The following is a 12,509-nucleotide window of genomic DNA, read 5'->3' on the forward strand; positions in this document are numbered from 1 at the left end:
GGGGTTATAGACACAATCTCGGGCATTATCGCGCGCTCGTATCAACATCCAACTAAATCTGCCCTAGAAACGTCGCCCTATAAAATTATATTTGATGGTGTAATAGTGAAATCGCCTCGGTAATAGGACGGACGACTTTGTTCATCTCGCGTCTTAATCATGACGGAGAGAGTCGCTCTAAAAACGGGCATTTTTTATCATTAAAAGCTTGTTTCAGAGGAGACGCCGTCGATAAGAGCCCATTTGCATAGGCCCGTTTTAAAATGCATTAACAAAGACATGTTATGAAAGTTTAATGCCACTAGTTTAATCAGATTTTTATAATTCATTAAAAGCGGAAGCGAGAACCAAGCTCGCCAGCCGGGATCGGGGAGAGTGCTTTTAGAGGTATATTTACAGGTTTTACAACGGCGAGGATTATAGATGCAAGTCAAATATTATTTTTAGTTTTGTTAAAACCGGAGCGCTTACCGGGGGCGGATTAGTTTGACTGGTGTATCGGTACGTCAGTTCTCTTATTTTGTTACTTAACAAGGAAATTATACAGCACATGTGATGCTAATATGGAACCCTCAAGCGTCGTTTCGTCTCCACAAACAAAACACAAACTCTGTCTTCAATAAAAAACTCAAATATCAGAGCATGAACTACGTTTTTAGGTTATTTAAAAAAGCTGCACTTAAGTGCGTACTACAGTATTTCCCCCGGAGTGATTTATCGCTCAATAACGCCAACCCGTCCCCAAATTTTCGGCCACAACCCTCCCGTCCGTCCCACGCCACGAACCCGTCCATCCATCAACAATTAGTCGCCGTCTCCCATGGAATTCCATATCATATCGCCGCCGCAAGTCGTGACCAACCCCCACTGACCCTCCCTGCCATAAAGCAAGCTCAAATCAACATCTGCCAGCAGACACAATATCGAGAATTTAATTACCGCCAGCACGCGTGGGGTTCATAACGCAAGACATGCTTAATCATGGGCGACAACACATTTACCGAAAATAAAAACCGAGGCTGCCTCCGGAGGAAAGGACGTGCCGCACAAAATGCGCTTCAAAAACTAGCTAAATTTCGTTTTTTCGGTGGAAGGATTCGTGTCCTTCGGGCCCTTTCCTGCCGGCGAACAATCGTTATCAATCGGCAGGGGAGCGAACTCCGTAATTAAACAATCTCTGATGGAACTATCGTCGTCGTTTAGGTGAAATCCAGAGCGACAACGGGCACGTTGTGCTTTTATCTGGAAACATCGTTGTACGGCCGGTAATGGCCGGCATTGTGCAGACTAATTTATGGCTCAATAACGCAGCGAGAGGCCGGATCGAATCCGTACGTAATGTTGATAATCTGTACTGAACCAGAACGGAACGCAACCCCTTTATCCGCGGCGATGCTTTATTATTATCTTCGGAAAATGGTAAACAGTGGAGATGAGGGACGATAATGCCGATAAGAACACGGAACGAAGGTTCGAAGCCGTGAAAAAAGGCGGATTCCGGAGTTATTCGTTTCGGAGTTTCCGAAAGTATGCGCTTCCGAGGTTTCCTTCTTACTAATTTAACAGGAAAACTATTGCTATAAATGTAATACTAAGATGCAACTAAGGGGGACCTAAAATCCTAGAAGTTTTCTAATCCTTTCAACCATAAGATACCAAGGGCTACGAAGATGCTTTTTAAATTATTTTTAAAACACCAGGGGACCTCATTTTCTTCTAAAAGCCCACAAAATCCTTTCAAGTTCTTTCAAAAACCATACACTAAGGCGCCACAAGAAGCTACCAAAACCAAAAAAGAAACGCTAGTTTCCATAGAGATTCTTTCAAATCCCTTCAAAAACAAGACAATGGGGCTCCATTAGAGGGTTACTAAACTTTTAAAGAAAAAAAAAACAATAGGGACTCCAAAGATGCTTTCAAATTATTTGAAAACCTAAACATCAGAAGTCCTGAAGTTTATTCTACATTTCCCCACAAAAAAGCATCAGGACCCCCGAGATTCTTTCATATTCTTCTAAAAATAAAACATAAGAGGCCTCTAAAATTCTTTCAAATTCCTTCAAAAACAAGACAATGGGACTCCCAAGAAGCTAACACAAAACCTTTTAACAAAAACAAAACAAAAGCTTCGAAGATGCTTTCAAATTCTTTCGAAACCTAAATACCAGAAGCCTTCAAGATTCTTCGTTTTTCCACAAAAAAGCACCAGGAGCCCCCGAGATACTTTCATAGTCTTCTAAAGATAAAACATCAGACGCTCTCAAGACTGTTTCAAATTTCTTCAAAAGCAAAACACAAAGATCGTCCAAAAAGCTTTCAAAACCTTTCAAGAAGAAAACTGCTGGGGTTCCGAAGATTCTTTAAAACACAGTAGCCCTCAAGATTCTTTTAAGTTTTTCCAAAAAAATGCACTAGGAGCCTTCGAGATTCTTTGATATTCTTCTAAAAATAAAATAGCAAAGACTCCCAAGATTCCTTCAAATTCCTCTAAAAATAACACACCATGATCCCTCAAAAAATTTGCATAACCTTTCAAGAACAAAACTCTAGGGACCCTGGAGATTCTTTCTTTAAAAACAAGAAAATAAGGGCCTCCAATTAGCCTCCAAATACTTCCAAAAACGAGACACCAAGGGCCTCCAAGATCCTTTAAAATTCTTTTTAAACCTAAACACCAGGAGCCTTTAAGATCCTTCTCTATTTTTCTGAAAAAAAAAAAACGCACCAGGAGCCTCCGAAATTCTTTGATAGTCTTCTAAAAATAAAACACCAGAGACATCCAAGATTCCTTCAAATTCCTCTAAATATCAGACACCAGGATTCCCCAAGGAGCTTTCAAAATCTTTCAAGAACAAAATTATAGGGACCCTGGAGATTCTTTCTTCAAAAATAAGACACCAAGGGCCTCCAAGATCGTTTAAAATTCTTTTTAAACCTAAACATTAGAAGCCCTTAAGATCCTTCTATATTTTTCTGAAAAAAAAGCACCAAGAGCTGAATCCTATTCTTTAATAAAATATCTGAAGCCCCAAAGATTCTTTCAAATTCCTAAGACAACAGAACCCCCCTCCCCCAAAAGCTTTCAAAACTATTCAAGAAGAAGACACTAGGGGATTCGAAGATGCTTTCAAATTATTTTTAATGGACAAGGAGTTCTAAAGATTCTTTTAAATGTATCCAAAAATAAGACACACCAAACGTCCCTTGTTCCATATTCTTGAAAAAAATAAATCACGAGTCGTAAAGAGAACACCAGGGCCTTCGAAATACTTTTAAACTTTTTTAAAAATAAGGTTCTCAAAGGATTTTAGAAGATGCTTTAAAAAAGTTGTCTACGTAGTACTTACTGCTTAAGCTCCAGTCAATTCGCTCCCACCGAAAACTGGACCAACCTTCATCCCCCAGCTCCCAACGTCCCCACCTTGCCGCCTAAACGCGGACCCAATCTGCTGCACTTTCATCTAATTGTTTTGTTTTTGTCGGGCAAAAATCCGGCCATAACCGCCCCCGTGACCGCACAATTAGAGCCGCCGGCTCCGCTTAATCGGCCCGGTCTCCCAGGTGATGACTGCTGACGCTTTGATGGATCGGCCGGCCGCCCCCGGAGTCGTCCAAACAAAAAACAGCGTTACGCGAATTCCTGAAAAATCTCCAGCCGTAAATCTAGCGTACACAACAGTAAATTACTCGATGCAGAGATCCGCGCCATTTTTCATCCCGAAATGACCGAAATGCAGCAGGACTGCACCAGGAATCGCGGACCATACAATTATCTACACACGATTTGACTTACGTGCAGCGGCCATTTTTTACGCCTCCACTGGGAAATTTCTCGCGATGGGTCTATTGGACGTCGGGGAGCGACTTTTATAAATGCCGGGAGTAACACCCTTGAAATAGCGTTTTAATATCGGACTCGGCGCGTAATTAAATGTATCATAAAATTTATTTATACAATTAATTAGGACGCCGGAACAAGATTAAAAAATGGCGCGGGGGCGGCCGGCAAATCCGTTTTTAATTCGGACGATTTCGCCGCCGCCTGGGCTTTAGTGACCTAATGGGGCTCCTTGGGTGGACGAACTTCTAAGGGACCTACGATATATTTTTTGCGATGACGTCATCAAATTTTTTAAGAGGATGCCTTAATTATGTTGTGCTTCTCCCTTCCTTGCGAACATTTCAATTTCCCCCCTTAATAAAGCGGAAACTAATTCTTTATTCCATCTACAAAACAACGATAAAGCCACGAGTGTTTTTTTAATATTTTTAATTTGTTTTTTTCAGCCGCTTCAGCGTCCTAATCCCGCAAAAGCAGAAAGCTCAATATTGCATTAACATTGTCGATCCGCCCCTCCCCCGGCGGCATCACCTTTCCAGGAAGGAATTTTAAACTTCCCTGTCGAGTCGAAGTCGGGAAAAAATCCAGAAGCAGGCAATTTTTCAGGACAAGCGGTTTTAGTGGTCTCTCCCGTCGGAGATACCTAAGATTCGTAATAATATCTTGACATTAAATTCCCCAGCGGGAAACTCGGATGGAAACTGACCCGACTTTGTCTCAGAACGCCGTTCACGATAACATTTGAAAGAAGGTCTTATTTTGACGTAAAAGCCCTGAGGTATGAATTTCTCTGTGACCTGAATATCTCGCCCCGTGCAGATCTATCCATATATTCGCTCTGTGTGTGGCGGGGACGCGGTTTTACAATAAAATACAGACTTTGCCGCATAAAATATATATTAACAGCGTTTTTGTTTTAAGACGATTCCGCCAGGATTCCGGGACGAGAATTACGGCGCTGCGAGAGGAAACAACGGCGAACGCTTTTTTTTGCGAAAAAGATCGCAGATTGTCATCGCAGCGTGCGAAACGAGCTCGTTACGCAACGCCCGTGAGAAATGAGTTTGGTTATGGGGCGTTTTCGGCCGACTTACTTGTGTTTTAAGCTATTAAAAGAGCAAACTCCACGGAGCTCGAGCGTGACGCGATTCGGGCCTTCGATTTTCCGCTTGATTCGCTCTATTTGTGTCTCTATTTTTCGACTTTTAAATGGGCTCCATTTGTTTTTATTTTATGCTTTCAAGATTTGAGAGCGTATAGATTCCGACGGTTATCCATTAGTCCCAAAATAAAGTTAAAAAGTCGATTTCTCGTCGCCGTTTGTCTGAGACAAAGATTTTTCTTGGTGTATGCTGCACTTAGATTTCTATGGGGCGAATTTTCGCTTCACTTTTATGAGAATGCAGCAATTTGGGATATTTTATAAATTTTCGCGAGCGAGCTCTGATAAACAGGATTCTATCGAGTGAAGAATTTACGTGAAAATTTTCAATACTTGGGAAAATATGAGCAACGCAACGAAACTATTTTAAGCTCTCAGAGCGGGGATTAGTTATTCAAGTTCAGGTGCAGGGGCTTAAATTTACATAATGAGATGTTATTTCCAATATGGCGGGTTATTTCGATGGATGCTTTACGTTCGCGGGGCGGCGAGCGATTTTTCACCCTATGGACACCAGAACGAAATTTCAAAACAAGCAAACTTTAATTTATATTGTAGCGTCGCTCGCTTCGCTCGCTCCCTTGTTTCCTTAGGGTTCATAATTTCGATTACTCTGATTATGGTTTATCCAAGTATAAGAAAGCCCGAAAGACAGTCGGATGGCCTTCGGCGCACTCATTATTACTTTCGCTGCGACAAAGCCTCTTCCCTTTGACATAATTAGCGATCGATCTCGGCATAAGCCGCAAAATGTTATAAAACCTCCCCATAATTCGGCGACTTATCTGCTTAATGTCTATTTGTGAATGAGCTCGCAGCGTTTTCATAAAGCTACAGTTACACGAATTAAAGTTAGATTGGTTAAAGCCTCGCCAAAGTTTACTTACGTGACAAAGTTTCTTTGTAAGTACCGCTGTAGGTAGTTTACGGTTGCTTCGCCGAATTGTCTCAGTTTTATTTTTTCACAAAGTTCGGCAAATTCCGAACTCCCACGCAGAATAAAGCATCGACCGACAATTTCTTTGCCACAAATCGGGGATTAATTGAAGCTTTTTTTTCAACCGAAACCCCGTTTCTCGTTCGAATTGTGTGCCGAAATTTGAGTTCCCCGCCCACGGTCTATTTCGATCTTCGGCGGCATTTCCGGCACCAGCTGCGAGTTTTATTGTGGACGTTCCATGACAAACGCGGAGCGTGCCGTTTTTTCAGCGAATCCGACACTGGCGCAATTACAGCAATAAATTCCGTTTTTTGCCGGCCGAGCGCAGATAAGTGCCGCGAAATTATTTTCTGGGGCCTTTATCGCGACTTAATGGTAATTCGGATTTTACGGCTGCATTTAATTAGCGCCAAATCTGCGACTACGATCCCACTAATGCCCTCTATAGGCACTCCGAATTAGTGGGGTTCTATTCATCAGACTTTTCCTTAAGCCGCCCGGTCCAAATCTGCTACAGGAATTTTTAGCCCCAAGGATTACGGACTCGGATTGATGAGGAAATCGCATTTTGTAAATTTAGACCGATCATATCTGAATGGTCTGGGGGCGGGACCGGGCCGCACTGATTGCTGGGAAAGTCCAAATTAAACGCTAAAGTTGGTAATTTTGAAACCACCAGAAGAAAAACCTGCGATTTTTTTCAGAGATTGCACTGAAATATACGGGAAACGCGATCACCGGAAAGGCAAAGAGCGGCGGAAACTTTAACGAACGTTTCATGTGGATTCGTAATTAACGGTTTATTTACCTGTTGTAGGTAAACAGTGCAGCAGAAAGAGCACTGCTAATTATTGCAGTGTGTTTGAAGAAAAATTTTTTTCGACGTGACGATTTCGAATGTAAATCCGTACATTGGTTTAGTGTAGCTGCAATCGGACTGGAGTAACTCAGTCAAGAATTATTTGCCAGTTTATTTTACTTTTGTTTTGTTTTCTACATTATTTTAAACCCAGGTGTAAAATTTTTTGAGCGCTCGAAGATGACTAAATCCGGTGTGAAAATTTTCCGGTTACGCAACCGCTGTACTCCAGTCCTCGGCGCCGCCTCTTCCCCAAGCGCGAGATGCGTGTTTCGGTCCCATGTTAAATTTAAAGCACCGTTTGTTTGCCTTTTGCATAAACAAAATTTCACGACCTCCTACATTAACCGTGGGCTTGTTTACTATGTCCCATGAGCTTGCCAATTACTTCCATTCAGTTTTAACTTCCTACGTAAATATTTGGGTTATAAAAATCTGGAATAACAGACGCATAACAACGCTACATGGTGATTCTTACTTCCCTACCTTTAATTATGCGGATATCGCGCCTCGTTTCCCTTATCTACTTTGTTTGGGGTTAGTGGGGTGTTTTGAGAAAAGGGCCAGTCCTTTGAGGGCGCAGATACTGTTAATCCTTTGAGAATCTCATAGCTGGGCTGTATTAACAATTAATTGGATCGTGAAGCTGCAGATACCGGGAGTTTTACGTTGAAATTTTCATGGAGCGGGGAGGAAGTTTTACCATAATGTTGCAGTTATGCATAATTTTGAGCGACTTTACGTTATACAGGGTGTGTTTTTTGTAACTTAGTGAGCGAAATACAGTGATTTATATAAAGCATAAGAGCTTTGAGTGGATATTTTCCAAGCTCTATTAACAAACGTAAAACCGGGTAAAACGTGAATTTCGCTGTTTGCTAAAATAAAGAAAAGTCTCCCCGGCGCAGTAAAAGCGGATTACCGCCACTAATTATCAGTGCCGGCCTCCCTGTTTACGCCACATCATCCCGGCATTACCTTGACGTTTCGATTTCGATAATGGTCCGTATTATGTGCCACTAATGGATTTAAATGTGCAGTAATTATCGGCGTTGTCGGGTGCACCGCTGTTGCGATAACGTCCTGTAATCGGGTGCGCTTTCCGTGTACAAGATGAAACGCTGTTGTGTAGCGCCGATAATTGGGACCGCACGTATTTATCTGTATTTAAATGAATCGTATCATGCATCATCCAACAATGTAAATTGTACGAAATATGCACGAGATACGCGCTACCGAGCGGTCGGATAATATGTGAGATCGCATTTTCGTTTGAAGTTAAATTGAAGAGCTTCAACAATTCCTCGAATCCATGAAAGCATAATGTAACGTCGCGGTGTTTGCATCGGGCAATTATTCTATTTTTAGACGTCAACAAATCCATTTCGTTTCGAAATGAATTTGACGGGGATTTCGCGCTCAAAGGAGAGGCTTCGGAAGGGTTTCACCGGAGAAAAATTCCAGGAAAAGTCGCCTAAGCGCGATACCTGTTTGCGTTCCGATTAGTTCGAAATTGTTTGATTAAATTCCGTTCGGGAATATTCATCGCGACCCCTTTAAAAACGCAAAAACGCGCTTTGTTTACGCCGCCTCCCGATCGATTTTCTGCCAGCATTTTTAATAATAATTCCTCATTGAAAAACGCTTTCCGTGTCCCTTTTAGTTTAAAAGGATTTAGACGGGCATTACTAGGTTAAAACTTTATCAAACTTTAATCACACTCTTTGGAAATCCGCTTAACGATTGCCTCGAACCAGTTTTATTGCGTTACAAAATTTTTAGACATTAATTAAACAAAGGATTTGCCGCCGCCTCAGGATTTAAGGACGACAAAAAACCGCCGCCGCGAGGAAATCCGACCGACGACCCCCTTCGAAGTTTTTGCTTTGAGCGCTGGTCACTTGCCTTGACAAATAAAAATGGAATGTTTTCTAAGCTTTCATAAATATTAAGCAAAGAATGTGTTTTCTTTGTGGGCTTGTTATGTCAAAACAATCGAATTCTTTTCGAGGAAAAACGTCGGATGTATTTAGGGAATTATTTATTTTCTTTGATTTTCTTTATGTGGATACATTTTTCTGGACGGCCGCCGATAAGCCGGGGAGGATCCGGGAAATAAGTGGGTCAAGTTCCGCGTGCTGGGGACGATAATGGCAGAAGGATGGCTTCGGAGCCAATCACGAAAAAAACTGTACTGAAGTCATTCGGACAGAACCTCCCCGACCCCCGCAGCACGACCTACGTCGCACGCATACATTATTATTATTATCATCATTTCGTTATTGCCCAGCAGGATAAATAATATACTAATGCCTAAACTTAGTATAAATTCTAATTAATGATACACATATGACATACAAAAAAGACACTAAAAACCTAGAAACGAGTTGGACAAAAGATATCACTCGTTTAACTTTATCACACTTTTTTTGTAATTATTCCTCCAAGTGTTTTTCTTTTGGAGGTTTGGAGTTTCAAGTAATTTTCTGTGAAATTTTCGATACATCCGGGGGTGTTCCTCCCTCGCGGCGCCCGCGATTAAACATCGCAAATTTGGGTCCGAAGCCAAACAATGCGCCCGCCGAAAAGTAAATAAACGCGTCCGCGTTATTCCGCCATTAAAAATGACGCGGCTCGAGATAATCCATCCTCCGCCCGCTTAACATTTATTTATCCCTTCCGCCGCCCTTTCCCACGCCGACCCTCGTCTTCATTGATTGCGAATTGAAACGTTCCCGCGGCAATAAAATCTAAAACAATCCGAAGCCGAGACGAACCGCGGCGTGCTTTTGACAGCGCAATTCGCAAAAATCCGTTCTCAGGTGTTTTTGTTAAAAATAGACGCGCAGCGACTTTTTCTCGTTCCAGGGCGCCGTAATAATTTAATATTTCGCCGAACAAAAAGAAGGAAACAGATTTAATTTGGGTTTAATGAGGGCGCACAATGGCCCGGCGAAAGGGACCGAAATAGGTCAGCCGGTAATATTCAAATTTATTTGATTTCCATTTCTAAACTGGTTGGCACGCCTGCCGGGATATAAATTGATTTTATATTTTATTCCACCAAGGTTGGCAATGCTGAATACGTGATTTCAGACGGTTCGGCTTGTTTGAATTCGCGAATATTTACACGATTTCGCCTCGGGATAAATAGTTGATGGCGGCGGACTCGCCGGAAGGGCGGGGAGAGAGAAATAATGTTATTTGGAGAATACAAAAGCGGTGCAAAAAATGGAATTTTTCGGGGACGGGATGGCGGGGGTGGGATGTGGTTTGGTGGATGGGCCGGGATATCTACATTGAAAAAATTCAAGAATTATTTCTTAAGGGTGTAAAAGATTATTATTACGCGCAGAAGGAGTAATGAAATGAGTAAATCAGACAAACGACCATGTTCTTAGGCGATTTTTTTAGTCTGGGAATTTAATAAAAATTCTTGCTTCATATTTTAGCAAAATCGGTGTCGAGTTATTTTCGCTCAACTAAAGATTAGGCTTTACGATGTATTCAACTGCCGATGTCCGTCGTGATATTTTTTTACAACTGTTGTACGGCCATTTTATCTCACTATATTGCGCGAAAACTACATATCTGATTTATACTTTTTTGCTCAGAAAATCTTAAAGCAAACGTTTAAATGGAACGAAAGTAGTAAAGTCTGCCCTATTTTTTGTTTAATGAGTTATTTCATAACACAGTGTGTCCATAAAATCGATAATAAGTAAATTTCATGAAAGATCTCACTTTACTTTAGCCTGATTTTATTTTAATCCATCGCTCTTCCTTTGTGTTAAAAGATGGTACTCAATGTTGTAAACATAAATAAAATAAATTTCATTATTCTCTCTATATTGCAAGTATACAACTTCTTACAAAACAAACAAGCATTCATTTTCAAACTGTACACAATAAAAACCGTTTACTAAAAGAAGCCAGAACCTGCACCCGTCTGTTGGAACTTGCCAAAACCACCACCAAATCCTAGGTCGGATTGTTGCTGACCCGGGAAACCGAATCCTTGCTGGTTGGAGTAGCTGATCACTGGTGAACTGGTCGTGAAATCAGAACTACCAAAAGACTTCAAAGGGTGAGAAGAAGCAGCGCCGGGATAGAACGAAGAGGAACCACCGAACTGCGAGAAACCACCTGCGTCCTCTTTGCCATCGGCGAAAATTTGCGAGGAGCCGCCCACCTCTTGTAAGCTACTCCCGAAAACTTGCGAAGAGCCGTCCACATGCTGTAAGCTACTTCCGAAACCTTGCGGGGAGCCGTCCACCTCCTGTAAGCCACTCTCGAAACCTTGCGGGGAGCCGCCCACCTGCTGTAAGCCACTCCCGAAACCTTGCGAGGAGCCGCCCACCTGGTGTAAGCCACTCCCGAAACCTTGCGAGGAGCCGTCCACCTCCTGTAAGCCACTCCCGAAACCTTGCGGGGAGCCGCCCACCTGCTGTAAGCCACTCCCGAAACCTTGCGAGGAGCCGCCCACCTGGTGTAAGCCACTTTCGAAACCTTGCGGGGAGCCGTCCACCTGCTGTAAGCCACTCCCGAAACCTTGCGAGGAACCACCCAGTTGGTGTAAGCCACTCCCGAAAACTTGCGAGGAACTGCCCACGCCGCTTAAGCCCCCAGCGTATGGAGGAAGCGCTCCAGGATCAGTTTGCTGAATTCCGTCCACACCGGTCAAGGTACCGGTCTGAGGCTCGGGTGACGAGTTCCGGTATAAGTACCATCTGGACGGCGCTATGAAGCCATTAATAGTTACGAGTACCACGCCACACAACGTTCAACATACCTGGGTACGAGCAAGCCAGGGCTACCAAACTCGACAAGCACAAGACCGACTTCATTTTGTACGGTGGTAATACTGGGGCGGTGAGTATATTTCGACATTTATATATACAAATGTGGGTGTAGTTGCGATAGATTACATCGACGAAAGGTAAAGCGTAAAATTTTCAATAATGTTTTTTAATTAGAGACCGAATTTCATTTAAAGCACAAATGAAGCTTCCTCGCTTGATTAGAGTTGATATTACGAAAACATGGAACGTGAAGTGCAAGAAAATTTTAATTAAAAAAACACGTTATCAAAAAAAATCTAAAATATACAATTACATAATTCTCATTAAAATTGTTTTTAAAACGAATTTGTCAACGTTAAAATTATGTCGTTTCGCTGAAATTATAGTTTTGATTGTGTTTACATCTCCCTTAGCACTAATCTTTTGATTATTTCACGCTGATAGCAATTTCAATTTTCGTTCGGATTGCAAGTCATACTTTGGACATTTAGAAATTACCTATGCCCATTTTCTATTAGTTAAATTGCTTTTATAATTTCATGCCCAAACAATCACAATATCTTCGAGAGGCATTAGCTTCGATTTACCAAGGTATATTTATTGATTTTGTGGTAAGTTGAATAAGTGCGCTGACAGTGTCAACCAGTCATTAAAAAGTTCGTTTATTAAGACATTGCAAATTGATAAACGAACCTGTATAGTATTTTGCGCCTTTTAATAAGATCTACCCAATAAAATTTTGAATAGCTTCATCAAGTTTAGGAGCGGATAAAAAAAAATGCTGTATAACCTTTATCCCCACAACACCGAAAACACACCAAAGATATTTGCCGACGAGTTTCGCCAACCAAGTTGATGTTAACTAGATAAATCTAAACTTTGCAAAAAAAATTGATTAGCGATTT

Source organism: Zophobas morio, unplaced genomic scaffold (genome assembly GCF_036711695.1).
Source record: "Zophobas morio isolate AGI-343-1 ecotype UQ-CSIRO unplaced genomic scaffold, CSIRO_AGI_Zmor_V1 ptg000010l, whole genome shotgun sequence".
Classification (NCBI taxonomy): Eukaryota; Metazoa; Arthropoda; class Insecta; order Coleoptera; family Tenebrionidae; genus Zophobas; species Zophobas morio.